Raw genomic sequence first — 9,249 nt, 5'->3', positions numbered from 1 at the left:
TTACCCTAACCCTAGCACATCGGTCCCACCGAGTTGATCCAGTCGGTCCCACCGAAATCTCTAACGGTCACTAGGTTTACCTTTTCGGTCCGACCGAGTTTGTTGATTCGGTCTCACCAAGATTGGAAAACTGTGTGTAACGGTTGGATTTTGTGTGGAGGCTATATATACCCCTCCATCTCCTCTTCATTCGTAGAGAGAGCTATTAGAACGCATACACCATTCCAACTCATATGTTCTGAGAGAGAACCACCTACTCATGTGTTGAGACCAATATATTCCATTCCTACCATATGAATCTTGATCTCTAGCCTTCCCAAGTTGCTTTCCACTCAAATCTTCTTTCCACCAAATCCAAATCCTATGAGAGAGAGTTGAGTGTTGGGGAGACTATCATTTGAAGCACAAGAGCAAGGAGTTCATTACCTACACACCATTTGTTACTTCTTGGAGAGTGGTGTCTCCTAGATTGGCTAGGTGTCACTTGGGAGCCTCCGACAAGATTGTGGAGTTGAATCAAGAAGTTTGTAAGGGCAAGGAGATTGCCTACTTCGTGAAGATCTACCGCTAGTGAGGCAAGTCCTGTGTGGGCGATGGCCATGCTGGAATAGACAAGGTTGCTTCTTCGTGGACCCTTTGTGGGTGGTTGCTTCTTCGTGGACCCTTCATGGGTGGAGCCTTGTGTGGACTCTCGCAACCGTTACCCTTTGTGGGTGGAGCCCTGTGTGGACTCGCGCAACCGTTACCCTTTGTGGGTTGAAGTCTCCATCAACGTGGATGTAGGATTGCACCACCTATCCGAACCACGGGAAAAACATCCGTGTCTCAAATTGCGTTTGAGCTCTCCAAACCCTTCCCTTTACATTCTTGCAAGTTGCATTCTTTACATTCCGCTGCTCATATACTCTTTGCATGCTTGCTTGATATGTATTGTGTGTGTTGAAATTGTGCCTAAACTCCACTTAAACCGAAAAAGCTTAAAAATTGCAACTTTAGCATTAAGTGTCTAATCACCCCCCCTCTAGACACATCTACTTCTTGATCCTACAAGTGGTATCAGAGCATTGGTCTCCATTGCCTTGGTTTAATCACCATTGGAGGAAGATGGATGTGTCTACTCTAGGGAGTCTTAGACATAGAGTGCCTATTCTTGATGGAAAGTATTTTCATGAGTGGAAAAATGAGATGCTTGTAATCTTCAATCAATATCATTTGAACAAGTATATTGCTAGCCCTTGTGCACTTCATATTGATCCTTTGCATCCTACCCTAGATGAAGATATTGACATGATTCGCAATCTTAGAACTATTGAGCTCATCATTAGAGGATTGCCCAAAAACTTGATTGCTAGTTTGCCTACTCAAAGTTGTGCCTATACTATATGGAAATTTCTTGAGGAACGATTTCCCGATCATTCCTTGAAAACTTTGGATGAAATTTTCCATAAATCTATTGCCTTGAGTAAGATGAATTCTAGTGATCCTAGTTTTGGTAAATGTCTATTTGAACTTACCAATCTTAAGCATGCTAAAGGAGATGTTGGAATCATTAATGATATCATATTCAAAGCTATAAGAATTCATAAAAGTGACCACTTTGATGATCATTTATCTAATGAATTACCCTCTCTAGGAAATGATGAGTCACAAGATCATGATGAACATGAATATTATGATGATGATGATAGTGACTTCGATCTTGATGATGCAATGAGACATTTTGGTCTTATGGAAAATCTTCGGGGATATAAATCAGGAGGAAAGGAATGGGTTCTTGATAGTGGATGTACTGATCATATGACCGGAGATGAAGAGATGTTTCGTGAGCTTGCTGAAAATGACGGCCCTCGAAAATATGTCACCTTTGGTGATAATTCAAAGGGTAAAGTGGTTGGCCTTGGTAAGGTGGCCATCTCACATGATAGTTCCATTCAAAATGTCATGCTCGTTGAATCTCTTGGCTACAACTTACTTTCAGTATCTAGACTTGCTGATTTCGGTTTGAATGTCCTATTTACTGAGGTAGATTGCCAAGTATTTCGTTGAGACAATCATAAAATGGTCTTTACGGGTATGCGTAGAGGTGATCTTTACATTGTCGATTTCTCTAAAAAGGCACAACCTAAAACTTGCTTTGTTGCTAAATCCTCAAAAGGTTGGTTGTGGCATAGACGACTAGGTCACGTTGGCATGAGAAACCTTGACAAGCTTATTAAAGGAAATCATATCCTTGGAGTCAACGATGTCATATTTGATAAGGATAGACTTTGCAGTGCTTGTCAAGCAGGTAAACAGGTTGGAGGAAGACATCCCGTGAAGAACATCATGACCACAAGGAGGCCACTCGAGCTACTTCACATGGATCTTTTTGGTCCCAACGCCTACAAGAGTCTCGGTGGAAATTCCTTTGGTCTAGTTATAGTTGATGATTTTTCAAGATTTACGTGGGTGTTCTTTCTTAATGACAAGTCGCAGGTCCAGAAGATCATCAGAAACTTCGCTAGGAAGGCCCAAAATCAGTTTGATGTGAAGATCAAGAAGGTTCGGAGTGACAACGGAACGGAGTTCAAGAACGCAAATGTGGACACCTTTCTTGACGAAGAAGGGATTTCACATGAGTTCTCGGCTACGTACACACCTCAACAAAATGGAGTTGTTGAGAGGAAGAACCGGACGCTCATCGAAATGTCAAGAACGATGCTTGATGAATACAAGACGCCAAAGCACTTTTGGGCAGAAGCGGTTGAGACAGCTTGTCACGCAACAAATCGCTTATATCTTCCCAAGCTACTCGGCAAGACGGCATACGAGCTTCTCACCGGTAACAAACCCCAAGTTGGATACTTTCGAGTATTCGGCTCAAAGTGTTACATTCTTGATAAGCATCGTCGTTCAAAGTTTGCTCCTAAATCTCATGAAGGTTTTCTACTTGGTTATGGCTCAAACTCTCACACTTACCGTGTCTACAACAATTTCACCCGAAAGGTTGAAGAGACGGTAGATGTGAAGTTTGATGAATCTAATGGCTCGCAAGTAGAGCAATTGCCAATTGATGTAGGAGACAAAGACTCTTCAGAAGCAATTCAAGACTTGTCCATTGGCAAAATTCGTCCAACGGAGGTGCAGGAGAGTACTTCATCCGTCCAAGTGGAAGCTTCTACTTCACGACAAGGTGAACCAAGAATCGACATGGAAGCATCCACAAGTGGGACACACCAAGATGAAGAAAACGAGGAAGTACGTCAAGATGAACATCAACAACCTCCTTCTCCACCACGACAAGAGAACGACGACGTCAACAATGAAGAAGGCCAAGAAGAAGAACAAGATGAAGAAGATGTTCAACGAAGACCCAAGCAAAAGCTCTCACGAGTTCGAGCAAGAATTGCCAAATATCATCCCGTCGAGCAAATCCTCAATGATATACAAACCGGGAGAATCACTCGCTCAAAAACTCGTTTAGCTAACTTTTGTGAAAACTATTCATTCATCTCTAGCATTGAACCTATGAAGGTTGAAGAAGCATTGGAAGATCCAGATTGGATAAACACTATGCATGAAGAGCTACATAATTTTGAGAGAAACCAAGTTTGGACATTGGTCGAGAAGCCCGACAACAACCACAACATCATTGGTACCAAATGGGTGTTTCACAACAAGCAAGATGAAGATGGACAAGTGATTCGCAACAAAGCACGTCTCGTCGCCCAAGGGTACACACAAGTCGAAGGTATGGACTATGGTGAGACGTATGCTCCCGTTGCTAGACTTGAGTCCATTCGCATCTTACTTGCCTATGCTAATCACCATAATATCACCTTGTACCAAATGGACATTAAAAGTGCTTTTCTAAGTGGTGAAATAGAGGAGGAAGTTTATGTCAAACAACCTCCCGGCTTTATCAATCCTAAGAAACCAAATCATGTTTACAAACTTCACAAAGCTCTTTATGGTCTTAAACAAGCTCCTAGAGCATGGTATAAATGCTTGACCAAGTTCCTTACTACAAGTGGTTTTGAAATTGGTAAAATTGATTCTACTCTTTTTACTAAAAGGGTTAATGGAGAACTATTTGTATGCCAAATTTATGTTGATGATATCATATTTGGTTCAACTAACCCTCTCTTTAGTGAAAAGTTTGGAAAGCTAATGTCAGAGAAGTTTGAGATGTCTATGATGAGTGAACTCAAATTCTTTCTCGAGTTGCAAATCAAGCAAACTAAGGAAGGTACATTTGTCTCTCAAACAAAGTACACCAAGGACTTATTCAAGAAGTTCAATATGCAAGAATGCAAAGGTATGTCTACACCCATGCCTACTAGTGGACATAATGATTTAACCAAAGATGGTGAACCGGTTGATCAAAAGGTTTATCGCTCCATGATATTATGCTAAGTGTGTGCATGTGTGCACGATATCAAGCTGCTCCTAAAGATTGTCATCTTAAGGCTGTGAAAAGGATAGTGAGATATTTAATCCATACACCAAATTTTGGCATTTGGTATCCTAAGAGGTCTTCTTTTGATCTTGTTGGCTATTCTGACTCGGATTATGCCGGAGACAAGGTTGACAGAAAGTCCACATCGGGTACTTGTCAATTTCTTGGTAGATCTCTTGTGTCTTGGTCTTCCAAGAAACAAAAATCGGTATCCTTATCCACTGCCGAAGCGGAATACATTGCCGCTGGTTCATGTTGTGCTCAATTACTTTGGATGACCCAAACTCTTAAAGATTATGGGATTTATGTGAAACATGTTCCACTGCTTTGTGACAATGAAAGTGCTATCAAAATTGGTCATAATCCTGTACAACATTCTCGAACTAAGCATATTGAAGTTTGTCATCATTTCATTCGAGATCATGTTGCTAAGGGTGACATCAATCTTAAGCATGTTCGCACCGACAAGCAATTAGCGGATATATTCACTAAACCACTTGATGAGAAAGTGTTTTGCAGGTTGAGAGGAGAATTGAACATCATTGATGCTTCGAACTTGAAGTAGAAACTCCATTGGATACATGCAAGACATGAGCTTATGACTAATCCATGATATATCTCTTATGATAACTATCTTATGTCTTGGATATATTTGCACCTTGCATGTTGCCTAACCCATGTAGGTGCTTGGTTGAATCTAATTCCATGAGATTGCGACTCACTCACATCTTGAGCAATCTCTACAAGACCAAGACTCTACACAATAGTGGTTGAAGACAAGGAAGAACAAAACCATTCAAACATATCCCTTGACAAACTCTATGTTAAGCTTCATGATTGTCATTTTTGGATACACAAGTGCTCTTCCTTGCAAGAACTAACCCATGTATGTAGATGAACTCAAACTCCAAGTGGTGCTCCCAACTCTTGATGAGCTACATCAACCTTGAGCACCCACACAAGTTCAACTACATGAGCAAGAACCACACCACCACCCAAGGTATGTTATTCCATCTTAGAGAAGCTTTACTCCAAGACATGAGTCAAAGCAACTTAACAAGGTGAGAATACATCAATATGCTTAAACGAAAAATGGTAACCCCATTTTGAGCTTAAAACGATGAGTATGACCTACGATCGAGTGTCCTCACTTGACTCCTAAGTCAATATACTCTAACATAGGTGACTATGTCACCGCCCAATTCTAGATGAAGTTCTCTTGTGTTCTTTTCTGAGTTATTGCATTTGTCCCTTGCATATTTGTTTCCTTCTTTTTCAAACAAAAAAAACTTCATCTAGAAACTTTCACTCTTTTCTTTTTGGTTTTTGTTCTACATATTTCTGCATCAAATTCCTTGCAAATCTTTCAGCTAATTCATTGCAAATCTTTGTGAGATCTTACTTGACTAGTGAGCTGAGGTGACAAGTGTTTTTCTCTGTGATGAACTCAGTTTCACCGAATTTCCATTGCCACTCGGTGCCACCGATTTCGCAACAGGAAAACAGTTTGCCACATATTCTATATTTCTTCTGATCCAGCTCCACTCAATGAATCTTGTCCTCTACAAGCATCACAGTTTTATTCCCTGCTTTGTACTGAATCTCAAGGACCAAACCTATTCGACGGATTCCAGGAAAAACCTTCTTGGAAATTGATGTCAAAGGGGGAGAGAGATCACATCAAAGCTTATCATCAGGGAGAGAGAGATCACATCAAAAGCTTATCACCTACAAAGGAGAAAGTACTAAGGGGGAGAGAAAGTACTAAGGGGGAGAGAATACTCAAGGATCCCATATATTAAGGGGAGAAAGAAATCTCCAAGGGGGAGAGAATACTCAAGGATCCCAGATGCTTGATGTTCAAAAGGAGAGATGCCACATGTCTTTTTGGGGGGAAAGACATGTTCATATGAACTCATTTGAATTAAGTTCTATTCATATCTTTCAGCTCTGATTTTCTGTTTCCTATCTTCTCCCAATATCCCATGTACGATTCAGGGGGAGCAAGACACCTAAGGGAAAGAAATCAGTCAAATTCATTGCATATCTTTATTCTTGGGGGCATGTTGAATTCAATGTGGTTCCTTGTACTCACTCTCTACATGTCATCCCAGTCTTGGTATTCTTGTGGTTTCTTTTGTTTGCTCTGGCTAGTGGACGTACCTGTGTTATCTAACCTTGTGTGCAGGTTCATTCCATCCTAAGCCAACTCAAGACCACAAGGTAAGTATATGCATCAAAATCATGAGTATGAGGAGTTCTTGCTTATGTACATACTGTTTGCAAGAAGGACTCATGAGCATGAAGGTATTTTCCTTGATAATCTTTTGCTCTGATGCATATGGCCAAGATGCATGTAACACATTGCCTACTCTGTCATGGTTATGCTCTCACATGTCTCTATATTTCATATTTACATGAGTGCATACATGTAGGGGGAGCCTATGCTTGTTACATGTCCTTCCAAAGCTTTACTTGTTGTTCTTTATATCTTTATCTAAAGCTTTGATGTATGTTGCCATCAATTACGAAAAAGGGGGAGATTGAAAGCACAAGTTCTCCCTAGGTGGTTTTGATAATTGATGACAACATATCTCTTGTTGGACTAACATTTCGATCTAGCATGTTTCAGATAAGTTCAACAATGGAGTGGCATGGACTAAAGGTTGTGGGAACTCCTTCAAGATGCTAAGGACAAAGGATTGGCTAAAGCTTCAAGCTCAAGACTCATCATTTTACATTTTAGTGATCCAAGATCACATTGAGTCTTTAGGAAAAGCCAATACTATCAAGGAGGGATGAGGTGTTGCTTAATGAGCCTCTTGCTTCATGTGCTTAGTGATATGCTCCAAAACCCTCAGCTACTTTCCCACTTCCACATATGACCTAAACCCTAAGCCAAACTCGGTCCTACCGATTCTTCCTATCCGGCGCCATCGAGTTTCACTTGTCATAAGCCACTGCCAAACCCTAATCAGTTCGGTCTCACCGATGGGATCTCGGTCTCACCGAGATGGGCTTGCAAACTCTCTGTTACCCACTGCAATATTCTCGGTCCCACCGAGATATGCAATCGGTTCCACCGAGTTTTGCTTGGCCAAATCTCAGTCTCACTTATTACCCAAATCGGTCCCACCGAGTTTGAGTAATCGGTCAAACCGAGTTTTGGATTTACCCTAACCCTAGCACATCGGTCCCACCGAGTTGATCCAGTCGGTCCCACCGAAATCTCTAACGGTCACTAGGTTTACCTTTTCGGTCCGACCGAGTTTGTTGATTCGGTCCCACCGAGATTGGAAAACTGTGTGTAACGGTTGGATTTTGTGTGGAGGCTATATATACCCCTCCACCTCCTCTTCATTCGTAGAGAGAGCTATTAGAACGCATACACCATTCCAACTCATATGTTCTGAGAGAGAACCACCTACTCATGTGTTGAGACCAAGATATTCCATTCCTACCATATGAATCTTGATCTCTAGCCTTCCCAAGTTGCTTTCCACTCAAATCTTCTTTCCACCAAATCCAAATCCTATGAGAGAGAGTTGAGTGTTGGGGAGACTATCATTTGAAGCACAAGAGCAAGGAGTTCATTACCTACACACAATTTGTTACTTCTTAGAGAGTGGTGTCTCCTAGATTGGCTAGGTGTCACTTGGGAGCCTCCGACAAGATTGTGGAGTTGAACCAAGAAGTTTATAAGGGCAAGGAGATCGCCTACTTCGTGAGGATCTACCGCTAGTGAGGCAAGTCCTGTGTGGGCGATGGCCATGGTGGGATAGACAAGGTCGCTTCTTCGTGGACCCTTTGTGGGTGGTTGCTTCTTCGTGGACCCTTCGTGGGTGGAGCCCTGTGTGGACTCTCGCAACCGTTACCCTTTGTGGGTGGAGCCCTGTGTGGACTCGCGCAACCGTTACCCTTTGTGGGTTGAAGTCTCCATCAACGTGGATGTAGGATAGCACCACCTATCCGAACCACGGGAAAAACATCCGTGTCTCAAATTGCGTTTGATCTCTCCAAACCCTTCCCTTTACATTCTTGCAAGTTGCATGCTTTACATTCCGCTGCTCATATACTCTTTGCATGCTTGCTTGATATGTATTGTGTGTGTTCAAATTGTGCCTAAACTCCACTTAAACCGAAAAAGCTTAAAAATTGCAACTTTAGCATTATGTGTCTAATCACCCCCCCCTCTAGACACATCTACTTCTTGATCCTACAACCCGTGTATATAAGGGGACGACCCGCCAGCGGCTTAGGGCAAGAAACAACCAATCAAGAACCGGACATAGCGTATCTCGCTCCCTGGTCATCGAAACCTCAAGCAATACCAAACCCAACTAGACGTAGGCCTTCCTTCACCGTAAGGGGCTGAACTAGTATAAACTTCTCGTGTCCTTTGTCCCGATTAACCCCTTTAAGCTTCCTAGTTGCGATGGCTCTACGATCAAGTCCTTGCAAGAGGACATCTGCTGTGACAATTCCACGACAGTTGGCGCCCACCGTGGGGCCAGCGCACGGTGGATTTGAGTTCTTGAAGGGCAGCTTCGAAGGGCTCAAGGGATACGCGGTTGGCCGGATGACCAAGAGTTGTCGCGGCAAGATCTACATTGACGACGAAGGCTGGGGCCCCGACGCCGGCTCAATTGAGTACGGGTATCGGGTCCCCTTCGGCGGAATTCACGTCTTCATCGGACGGATCGGTGAGCCGGGCCCTGAGCCGGACAGCTGCACCGACCTCATCGAGACGGCTCAGCGTGCGAGACCCGCCCGAGATCAACCCGTCGTGAAGCGTGCCTTCGTGGGCTGCA

The sequence above is a fragment of the Triticum urartu genome, chromosome 2A (genome assembly GCF_056163025.1).
Source record: "Triticum urartu cultivar PI428250 chromosome 2A, HENAU_Tu73, whole genome shotgun sequence".
Lineage (NCBI taxonomy): Eukaryota > Viridiplantae > Streptophyta > Magnoliopsida > Poales > Poaceae > Triticum > Triticum urartu.
Note: the sequence above shows the minus strand (reverse complement) of the source record.